Source organism: Sturnus vulgaris, chromosome Z (assembly GCF_052056855.1).
Source record: "Sturnus vulgaris isolate bStuVul1 chromosome Z, bStuVul1.hap1, whole genome shotgun sequence".
In the NCBI taxonomy this organism is placed as follows: Eukaryota; Metazoa; Chordata; class Aves; order Passeriformes; family Sturnidae; genus Sturnus; species Sturnus vulgaris.
Window position 1 is genome coordinate 5339918 of NC_142283.1, and position 10323 is coordinate 5350240.

The following is a 10323-nucleotide window of genomic DNA, read 5'->3' on the forward strand; positions in this document are numbered from 1 at the left end:
GCAGAGTTTAGAATTTCACGTCCTATGCTAAAAAATAGCCTTGAGGCAGACTCAGAAGGTTACCAAGCCCGGCAGGTTAGGTTTTACTCATGTAAAACAGTAAAAATACACTCAGTGTGAATCTAGAAATTTTTTTCTTTGTGAGCCACTGCCCTACTGGGAGCTTTGCCAACTGAGGCACTTGTAATAGAGGCCCATAAAAAACTCCAGACAAGTCTGAAACCACAACTACAAAAAACCTCCACCACATCAGCTCCTAAGGAGAGCAAAACTCATTAATGCCTAAAGCCACTGATGAGAAAAAAAAATCTTGATTCCCTTCTCCCTCAAATCAACATGGGTGAGGTTTACCAAGCTCATGATGCAAATCCAAGATGAAGTGTCAATGAGAATAATAGACACCACTTCCCAACACTGACACACCAATGCTTCTGCTCCTCCAGGCCTGAACACTTGGTTCTTTTGAATGACAAAAACTCCCTCCATATGGCAATGAATCCTTCAAAGCATCCTCAGAATAATTCCTGCAAGCAGTAAATCTTTAACAAGTTGAAATTCAGCACCAAGACAGACAGCAGCTTGTGCCAGGGATGCATCCCAGGCCAGACGTACCTGACTGGTGTGCTGATGTGCTCTGAAAAGAAAACTACAGATGTCTTTCAACATTCTGGGAGGTGCCAGAGAAGAAATAGCCTGGACTAGTGGCTTGTGCCCAGTGGCATTTCCTAGCAAGAGCCCCAGCACAGGCCTCACTCAGCTGCTGCCCTGCAGGGCCAGACTTGCCCTCAGCCTTGCCACGGAGCATCCCTGGCTGTATCCAATGTGAGCCAGGGCCCTGCCGCGCCTGCTCCAAAGGCCACAGCTGCCCCAGAGCCCAAGGGCTGCAGGAGGCCTGACTGCCCTTGCCAACATCACTGCTCTGACAGGAGCTGGCACCAATTCCCAGCCTTTGATACCACACACACACACACACACACACACACACACACACACACACATACACTTCTCTGTCCCCTCCTGCCCTGCAAAGACGAGGGGGGGATGCAACAGCAGTGCTGCAGCTGCCCCTGTGCAACTGCACTGCAGGAAGGGAGGGCCCGTCTGGGCCCAACCCACCTCGGGGCTCATCTCAGCTCTTCCCCTCACCCCGCCCATCTCCTCCTATTTCTTTCCATCTCCCCTCTTCACATTTACTGTTAAATAACGTCTGTACTTTTGACTCCGGTATATGGGCCTGCTTGCACCTTAATTTGGGCTGATGCTTCTCTTAATAATCAAATCTTTACTGCATGGTTATCCAGAGTGAAACTGGGAAAAGCAGCACATTAATACCTTCATTGAATTCCCAGCGATGCTGCTGCTTCAGCCTCCCCAGTTCTATTCACTGCTCGTTGGACCTGGGAGTCTTCTGCACACGAGGGATGGGATTCTAGAACTCTGAAATTTGTCTCCTACTTGAACCTAAAGGGTGCAGGGGGAAATGGAGCAGACACTTGGAGGCAGGGATGAAGTAGAATGGGATGACAAAGCCAGTACAGAAGAGTGGCCACCAGCTGCTGGCTGGATGTCACTGGGCTATTGGTCAATCCTCTGCTTCTTGCTCATCACAGGAGTTTTAAAGGCAGAAGCCCGAGGCCGTTTCTGCAACAATAACAAAAGAATTCATTTATCTATGATCAGGATCAGGTTTTCCTCCCATTCTAAAAGAGCAGCCCTTGAGAACTGGACATGATTGAAAACACATCTTTCTTGAGTAAAAATAGCACTCCCTTCAGCTCTATCAAAACTTCCCAAAAAGGGGAGGTCCAGTAAGTTTTGACTAGCTCCCAATTTCTGCTGATACACACGAGGAAAAGACTCAGCTCTTGCTGTCACACATTCACGGGTTTTACTAAAGAGACACCTGGCTGGTTTAGGATTTTAGGTAGTAAAGACAAGATCAGTGCTTCACTGTAACAACCCAGGAGCACAGGGTGTGATGGCTGCTTGTGATTTCTCCTCAGGATGGACAAAGACATCAGTCACTTGTCAAGTAGCTCTTGTGCTTTTAGGTACAGATGTCTCCAATCCAACAGCCAGCTCACTCTTTAGACTCAAAAGCTGCTGGCTAAAAAAATCTTAAATTTGTAGAAGAGAGTTTCACAAGTGGTGACTTATGAGCCCTTCCTTTTTCCTCGGTGCCCTTCAATCATTGCTCAGCTCCTCCCAAGGACCTTCTCAAAGGTGCTGGCTCACAAGCCACAGCACACAGCCACAAGCTCCCCACGCCCACAGCAAACTTCAGGACTGAGGATGGAGTAGAACAGGACAGCCATGCTGTTCCCAGGCAGAGCAAAGCAGGAGACAAATCAAGGCAGAGAAGGGAGTCAGGGAATATCACAATTCTGTAGATCCTGTGCTGGTCCTGCCACATGGACATTGTGGATCTGGAGTAAACAATGAGAATGAAAGCAGGAGAGAGGGAAAAGAGAGAGAGAGGGCCCCATCTGCCCCACCCTGGTGCAGCCTCTTATGGACAGGAGTCTTTTGACACAGTTTTGTCATGCATGCAGAGCCAGCCCTTTGAGCCCTTCTGCAGGGAATGAGTTGAGAGTGGGGACTGAGCTCAAGTGTCCAGGCAGAGCAGAAAGTTGGCTCAGGACAGTGCTGCTCCAGCCCTGCAGGAGCCTCTCTTCTGATCACAACCTTCCTGTCAAAGCAGTCACAGTGCCTGAGGCAGAGCCTGCTTTGGCCTGGTCCTGCACATTCACATCACAGCTTTTACACCATCAGCAGAGGGCTAAACCTTAATACACAATAGAGAATGTTCAAAATGCACCAAATACCTGAGCAGGTCTTGCTGGAGCATCTCTCTCAGAAGGCCCTGGAGATGTCATCTGGCTGGTGCTGGGGGGATTCTGAGATGGAGCTGATTTTCTGTGAGGATGGTCAAATATTTTAGGTTACAAGGCCTGAAAATGAACTGTCATAGTTCTTTGTTACAGGTAAAACAGACCTTCAGTGTCAGGACTCAAGGAAACTGCATGAAGATGAGTTGAGAAAATTTTAGGCTGGATATCAGGAAAATACTCTTGCCCCAGATGGGGCTGGAGCACAGGTACAGCTCTCCTGGCCAGTGGGCACTGCAGGGTTTCAAGAAGTGTTTGGACAACACTCTTGGGCACAGGGGGTGATTCCTGTGGTGTCCTGTGCAGGGCCAGGATTTGGACTCTATGACCCTGATGGGTTGCTGCTGACTCAGCACATTCTAACAATCCAGGCTTCATTTCCCTGCGTGCTTTTTTCCTGAAATGGTCTTTCCTTCTTCTAAAGACTGAACTTACCTGGAAAGTATTAACTTCAAATTCTCCCTATCGATTCCACTGTAGCCAGGCCAATCAATCTGAAGGGTTTGAAAGAGATGTTCCTTCAGACTGAAGGAATTATCCTTTGGATTCAGGTTGGCTACCTACAGGCAGACATTGAAGAAAAGAAATGTTTAATATGGTTTCTAGATGAAAACTACAGGAATCCACTTGGTCCCGAACAGCTCTTTGTGAGCACCAGACTGGAACTGAACAATGTCATTTGTAAAAGGGTGAATTATTGCTCTATCACATGAGTTTTAAGCCATATTACATTTCTGTCCAATTGGAAACAACCTAGTAACTCTATTCGTATCTAGCAAGTGTTCCTTTGAAAACCACAATTAGTGCTTCTTATAGGTGAGGAATGCAACAGTTGGGTCTTGCACTTAAGAGATGAATATTACGTGTATATTAAGGAAAGTCTTATTGGTATATAGTTATGTGTTTGGGATTTGTTGTTTAGATGTCCTCTCTTCTCCCCATAGTCCCCTTCCCCCCGTGGAGTTGCCAAGGGACAGCCTTGGTAGTCGGGACATGTAGAGGGAGGGCCTGTACCTGTGCCCCTTGCATGGGGCATCTGGGAGGAGGGAAGGCTTGTTACTGGCACCAACACCCACTGGGCTGTCCTTTTTGTTGTTATTTAGTCCTTTTGTTGTGTTTTGTTAAGGTTTTTAACAAACCTTGACAATTTTTAAAAGGGAGAGTCGTTTCTCACAGTGCTATAATGTGTAAGGAGAGGTGGTCAGCCCAGAGTCCCTCTTCATGTGGCAGAGCCAGGGTTCATTCCAGCAAAGACCTACCATGAGAAGGCTGTGCACATGGCTTGCTCTATTCCTTTGAAAAGCAATGAGGTTCATATCTTCCTCCAGACAAATACAACGTCTACTCAGAAAGGTGAAATGGACTAGAAAAACCTCAGGACCATGAATATCAAAGTGCTGATTTAGACTTCATCACCTGACACCTGCTCAGAGTTCCATAGAAAAGCCCACAGGAAAAGTCTCCATCAATTTGGACCCTTCAGCACACTGAACAACTCATCAACAAACCACCACCATCTGTATCAGCTTTGACTTTTCTCCTTGAAAACATCATAAACATTGAGAATTTGGGCCTGTGCTGATGTCTGTCTCCCCCCAGCTTAAAAAATAATTATGAAAGTAACGAAGATACCCAGAATCAGGAATTCATGTCTTAAAAGCAGAACTAAGGTTGTGTTGGAAGGGAAGCAAGTGTGTTTATACCAGATCTCAGCAAGCTCAGGCTGCCCATTTTAAATTTCTAGAAATTAAACCCCCACTTGCTCTGATTTCCAGAAAAGCCTGAGCAAGGCATTGTAGGACATAGTGCTGCTCACACAGCCCTTTCAGAATGCAAACCAGTAGCTTGAAGCAGTTCACACCTCATACAGGACATTGCCTCCAAGGAAATCTCCTTCAATTTTGCAGTGGAACAGGAGAAAATTATTTGACCCTTTGCATTCTAAGGAGCTGATCTTTGAAATGTTATAATCCACTTGAAATCTAAATGTATCACCTCAGTTAAGATGGCAGAATATGGCTCATTAAATTGTGAATTTGTGTCCTCTGGGTGAAACACCCTGCCACTGCCCAGGGCAAGCACAATGTCAATGTGGGATCAACTGAAATTGTATCCATGTTGAATCTGACTCCCTTGACTAGGTTGCAAAAGACTTTTTTCCTAGTAAAGAGGAAATAGTCCTACTTGATCTATTAATGCTTGTATTATTCAACTAAAGGCTATGTGGATGGGGAATATTTAAAAAGGAAGGAAGGAGCTACTGCATCTTTCAATGGGTGTGCATCTTATGAATGGCTGTGAGAAAGAAATACCAGTGGAACTGAACTCCAAGGAGTATTGGAAAAGTCTCTAATTTCAGGTGAGGAAGTAGGAAAATGATGAACTTCCAGCAGAATAGCACGCTGGAAAAATTGCTGGCTCATGCTCCACGATCTCACCTGCTGAAGGATCTTTCCAAGGGAATCCTTGTCCTTTGGCCTGACTCCATCTCTCTGCAGGCGGGCAAGTAACTCTGGCTCCTTGTAATCCCTCAGAGCAAGTAAATGAATCACCCTGTCCCTGTAGGGTCGGCCATAAACAGCAGCACAACCATTCCAGTCAATGTCTGTAAGTCTCACAGACATCATCCTCTTCTTCTCTGGCACAGAACCGGAATTGTTTCCTTGGCCTCCTCTGGCCTCTGCTTTTTCTCCTAAAGTGAGGGAGAAACAGAATAAAATAGTTCATATTAGAGATTTGGGAAGACACAGAAGTTGGTTCAAAAATAGGTACCAAGACTGTTGAAACTCCATTTGTTTGTCATTTACAGATCTGCAAGAATCCAGAGAATAAAGCATTAAAAAGAAACAGTCATTCAAAGCTGCTAAAGGAGTGATACTGGATGGGAAGTTTTTTGTGAGAGATTCTTTATATGCATGGTGCTTTTATAGGATTTCCCCAGTTTATAGGCTCAAATTGAGCTAATGTCAAGAATGACATGGACATTGGGATTAAGTGCATCCTCAGCAAGTTTGCCAGCACCAGAGGCTGGGATGCCATCCAGAGGGACCTGGCCAAGCTTGGGAAGTGGGGCCCTGGGAACCTCATCACATTCAACAAGGCCAAGAGCAAAGGTCTGAATCTTTGAGTTCAGGACATCCCCTGGTGCCAAGGCAGGCTGGGGGATGGAAGTGGGGAGAACTTGGAGGTGCTGATGGATGAGAGGCTGCATAGGAGTAAAAAACCCTGGAGGTATCCAGTAAAAAATGAAATGGAAGCATGTCTAAAAGTGGCCCATCAATTTAGTACCTTTTGCTCTTTGACTGTGGGACTCCTGTTCTGCCTGGGTCCTGAGCTCTCTGCTCATCTCTTTGGCTTCGCTCATCACAAGTTTTTTATCAAAATTGGAAGGATGGGATTTTTTCAGCCTGTCCAATACTGTTTTCTCACCTTTGGACTTGATAGTCTTCCCCTGCACCCTGGCAGGCACTTGGCTTCCTGATGGAGTCTGAATTTGATCTTTTAGATGCATCTCAGGGGAGGAAGTGGAAATGGAGTTGACTCTTGGAGACAGCTTCAAAGTTGGACAGGATGTGGAAGGCAGGAGGAAGGAAAAAGGAGAGTGGCCACCAGCTGCTGGCTGGACATGACTGGGCAGTTGGTCAATGCCCTGCTTCTTGCTCATCTCAGGACTGATCAAATCAGAAGCCACAGGCCGTTTCTGCAAAGATGATCAGCATTAGTTTGGCTCCTATTCTGAAAAAGCAGCATTTCTCAACTGGCAATGGTTGGAAACACATCTTTCTTACCTAAAACTGCCTGTCAAACAAGGAGGTGCTGCAGACAAATATGTTCCCTATTTCATTCCTACTTTCTCACCTGATTATTCAGCAAGTCCTTCTCCAACCCTGTAGCTAAAAGGCTTTGGGAGAAAGACACGCCCTTCAGCAGCTCTAGCAAAGGCTTGCCCAAGATGGGCAGCTCAGGTTCGTTTTATGCAGCTGCCTGTTTCTGCTTAGACACAGCAGGGAAGCACTCAGCTCTTGCTGTCACACCCCCACTCCATGCACTAGAGCAGCCCCAAGAAGCCGCCGGTGCGGTGCTGATCACAGCGTGTGCAGGGCAGAGATGAGAACAACAGAGAGTAGCCCCAGCCTGGCTGCAGGTGTCATTGCTGCTGTTCTCCAGAAGAAACCTGCATCAGCCTGAGCCTCTTCCCTCCCGAGCACCCACTGCTGCCACCCATGCACATCAGCAGCTCAGAGCAGGAGCGCCAGGCACGGCTCTGTGCCAGCCTGCTGACAGAAATCCTGTGGGCACGGAGGCAGGTGGGAAGAGGTGGCTGGGGCCTGCAGCATTTCCTGCTCTGCCTGGAACAGAGCTAGGGAAAAACAGAGCTCTGTCCTCCCTCCTCCATTTCAAGACGACTTCTTTCAGGTCTAGAAAAGACACCTTTTATACAGTGTCTGCCAAGCGTCTTTCAAGAGGTTTGCCTTGCTCTCTTGTGTTGGTAAGAAATCAGGCCCTCTCTTGATTTTAAGCCTGACGAGTCAGAGGTATTCCCTGATGATTCAGAGTCCCCTCCTCACACATGGGATGCCCTGAATCAAAATGGGGGCCTCAATGCTGCCTAGGGCACAGCAACAAGATTCCTGCAAATAAATCACTACTCTAATTTGTCCCTCTTCTGGACTTCCTGCGATTTCTAGTCAAACAGTAGCACTGGCACATCTGGGCATGTTTTAGGTACTAGAGCTGCCAGATCATCAAGAATCCTGCACAGACACAGTCAGGCACAAAAAATATGTACACATCTTGTCCTTAGCAGAGCTTCCTAGGCACCATGAGAAACAAGTCATGTGTGCAAGCTTGTTGCAGGCTTTGAAAAGCATACAGTGTATTACAAAAGTCTCTTGAAAAGTATACAGGAATGCCATTAGAAGTACATCCTTCAGGTTTTTAGGATATAAAGACAACACTACTGCTTCATATCACAGCTTTGACACCAAAAGCAAGTAGGATAAAACTTAACACGTGCTAGAGAATATAGTTTTAAAAATTGACAAAATACCTGAGCAGTTCTCAGTGGAGTATCTCTTTCAGAAGGTGCCAGAGATGATGACTGGCTGGTGCTGGTGGCATTCTGAGATGGAGCTGGTTTTCTGTAAGGAGGGTCCATCATTTCAGGTTGCAAGGCAAAAATATCACCAGTCATAGTTCTTTCCTCACAGGGAAAACAGACTTTCATTTCCCAGAGGGTTTTCTGAAATGCTTGTTGTTCTGACTGAACTTACTGGAAAAGGGTCACCTCCAACATCTGTCTATCACTGTCACTGTAGCCAGGCCAATCTTCCTGAATGTCTTTAAAGAAATGTTCCTTCAGACTGAAAGAATTCTCACTTGCATCCAGGTTGGCTACCTATGGGCAGACATTTGCAACAGAAATGTTCATTACACCTAAATGCAGACTACAGATGCAAAACTGGTACTGCAAAGCTAAAGGAAAGCTAAAGAGAAAATCATGCACCAGTTTGCCAGGACTTCTGTTCAATGTGAAGAACAAAGCAGCTGCCATGTAAGAGGCAACAATATTAAACAAGTGTAGTCCATTTGGGCTGTAGAAATTTGCACGTAAGTAAATCCCAAACTGCTGCAAGCATGGAGGAAATACATGCTATAAAAACCTCTCCCTGCACTAGGTATTGAGGCTTCTTGGTCTTTATGGCAGCTTTGAGAGTCAAGGTACACTATGGCAGAACTCTCAGTCTTTACCATTTGAAATACATGGAGGAAAATAGGAAAGTTTCCTTTCTGTTTCCTTGTCTTTTGAACAAGACCTGAAGAACACCATCTCCATGGGCAAATCCACATTTTCCCATCCTCAGGAGGACACCTGCTGCCCTCTTGTTTCACCCAGCTACATTGCCATGGCAGAGCACAGCCTGGGCCTCTAATGGGGCATGTTTTCATCATGCCATGAAGCACCACAGGATGTTGGCATTTGCCTCCTCAAACAGAAATGCTTTTCTGTCTCAAGTGCCTGCACAGAGGAAACTACAGCTTCCTATGGAATAATTGTAGGTGATAATCTAGCTATACTTTAAGAGCTTAAAATAACAAAGATACCCAGAATCAGGAATTCACCTCTTAAAAGCAGAAGGAAGGCTGTGCATATAAGATCTCCGCAAGTTCACGCTACCAGTTTTTCATAATAGCAAAAAATCAACACCGCCTCCATATGAAGTGAAGAAAAAGGTGAATAAGGGTTTTCAGGATGTAGTACTGTTCACACAGCCCTTTCAGAACACAAACCAGTACCTTGAGGCAGCTCACACTGCAAACAAGAAACGACACCTTCAAAATCTCCTTAAACATTGACAAGAATAAAGGGAGAAAAATGTTTTCACTTTTTACCCTCTAAGGAGCTGAGAGTTGAAATTTTATAAGCATTTTGAAGCATAAATGGGCTACATGCATTGGGATGGGAGACCATGGCTCTCATGAAATTCTGAATGTCTTCAGAGTGAAAAAACCCTGCCACTGCCCTGGGCAAACACAACAACAAACATGACAGGTTCAAGGAAGGAGTTCTTAAAAGTCATTGTAGGATCAACTGAAACTGTATCCATGGTGAATTTTCCTCCCTGGACTAAGTTCCAAAACACTTTTTCCTAGCTAAAGATGAAATACTACTACTACTACTACTACGACTACTACTACTACTACTACTACTATGTGAATGCTTGCTTAATTCAGCCACAGCCTTTGTGGATGGGGAATAGTTAAGAAGGAAGGAAAGAGCCACTACATCCTTCAGTCAGTGTGAATCGTATGAATGTCTGTGATAAATACCAGTGGAACTAAAAGGAGAACTGGAAAAGTTACTGAATAATAAGAAGTGACAAGGAAGGTGATGACTCAACCCAAATGGCAGCAAAGAAACCACGTGCTCAAAGCTGGGCCACCACCTCTATCAGGTAGGACTTGCATGCAACACCCTTCCCTGCAAGGAAATCTGTGCAGATTCTAGCAAAAGCTAAGCACCATTGAGAGGCCACCTACTCCATGCTAATGAAATACTGCCCTATGCAGTTACCAAATTGTCTCCTCAGTTATTTTTCTCAGGACATTTCAAGTACTGCAACAAACTGTTTCACCCAATTGAGAGTTTCACCCTCTGAAGTTACTCCATGAAGCACTTAAAGAGTGCAAAGGAAAGAGAGAGGCTGAAATAAGGCATGAGAAGCAACAACATTACAAAGGATTTATCTTGGCCAGCTATTCTAGCAAAACAACAACAATGCTCCAAAATGTTTGAAGGGGTTTTGTTTTGTCCTCACATGGACTTGCAGTTGGGGGAAAGTGGGTAAAGCTTATGTAAAAACTTAAGCAAGGAACATTTCCTAAGCCTCTCATTAGTTTCTAATTGAAACCCTGAAGTAAGACAGCTAAGAGT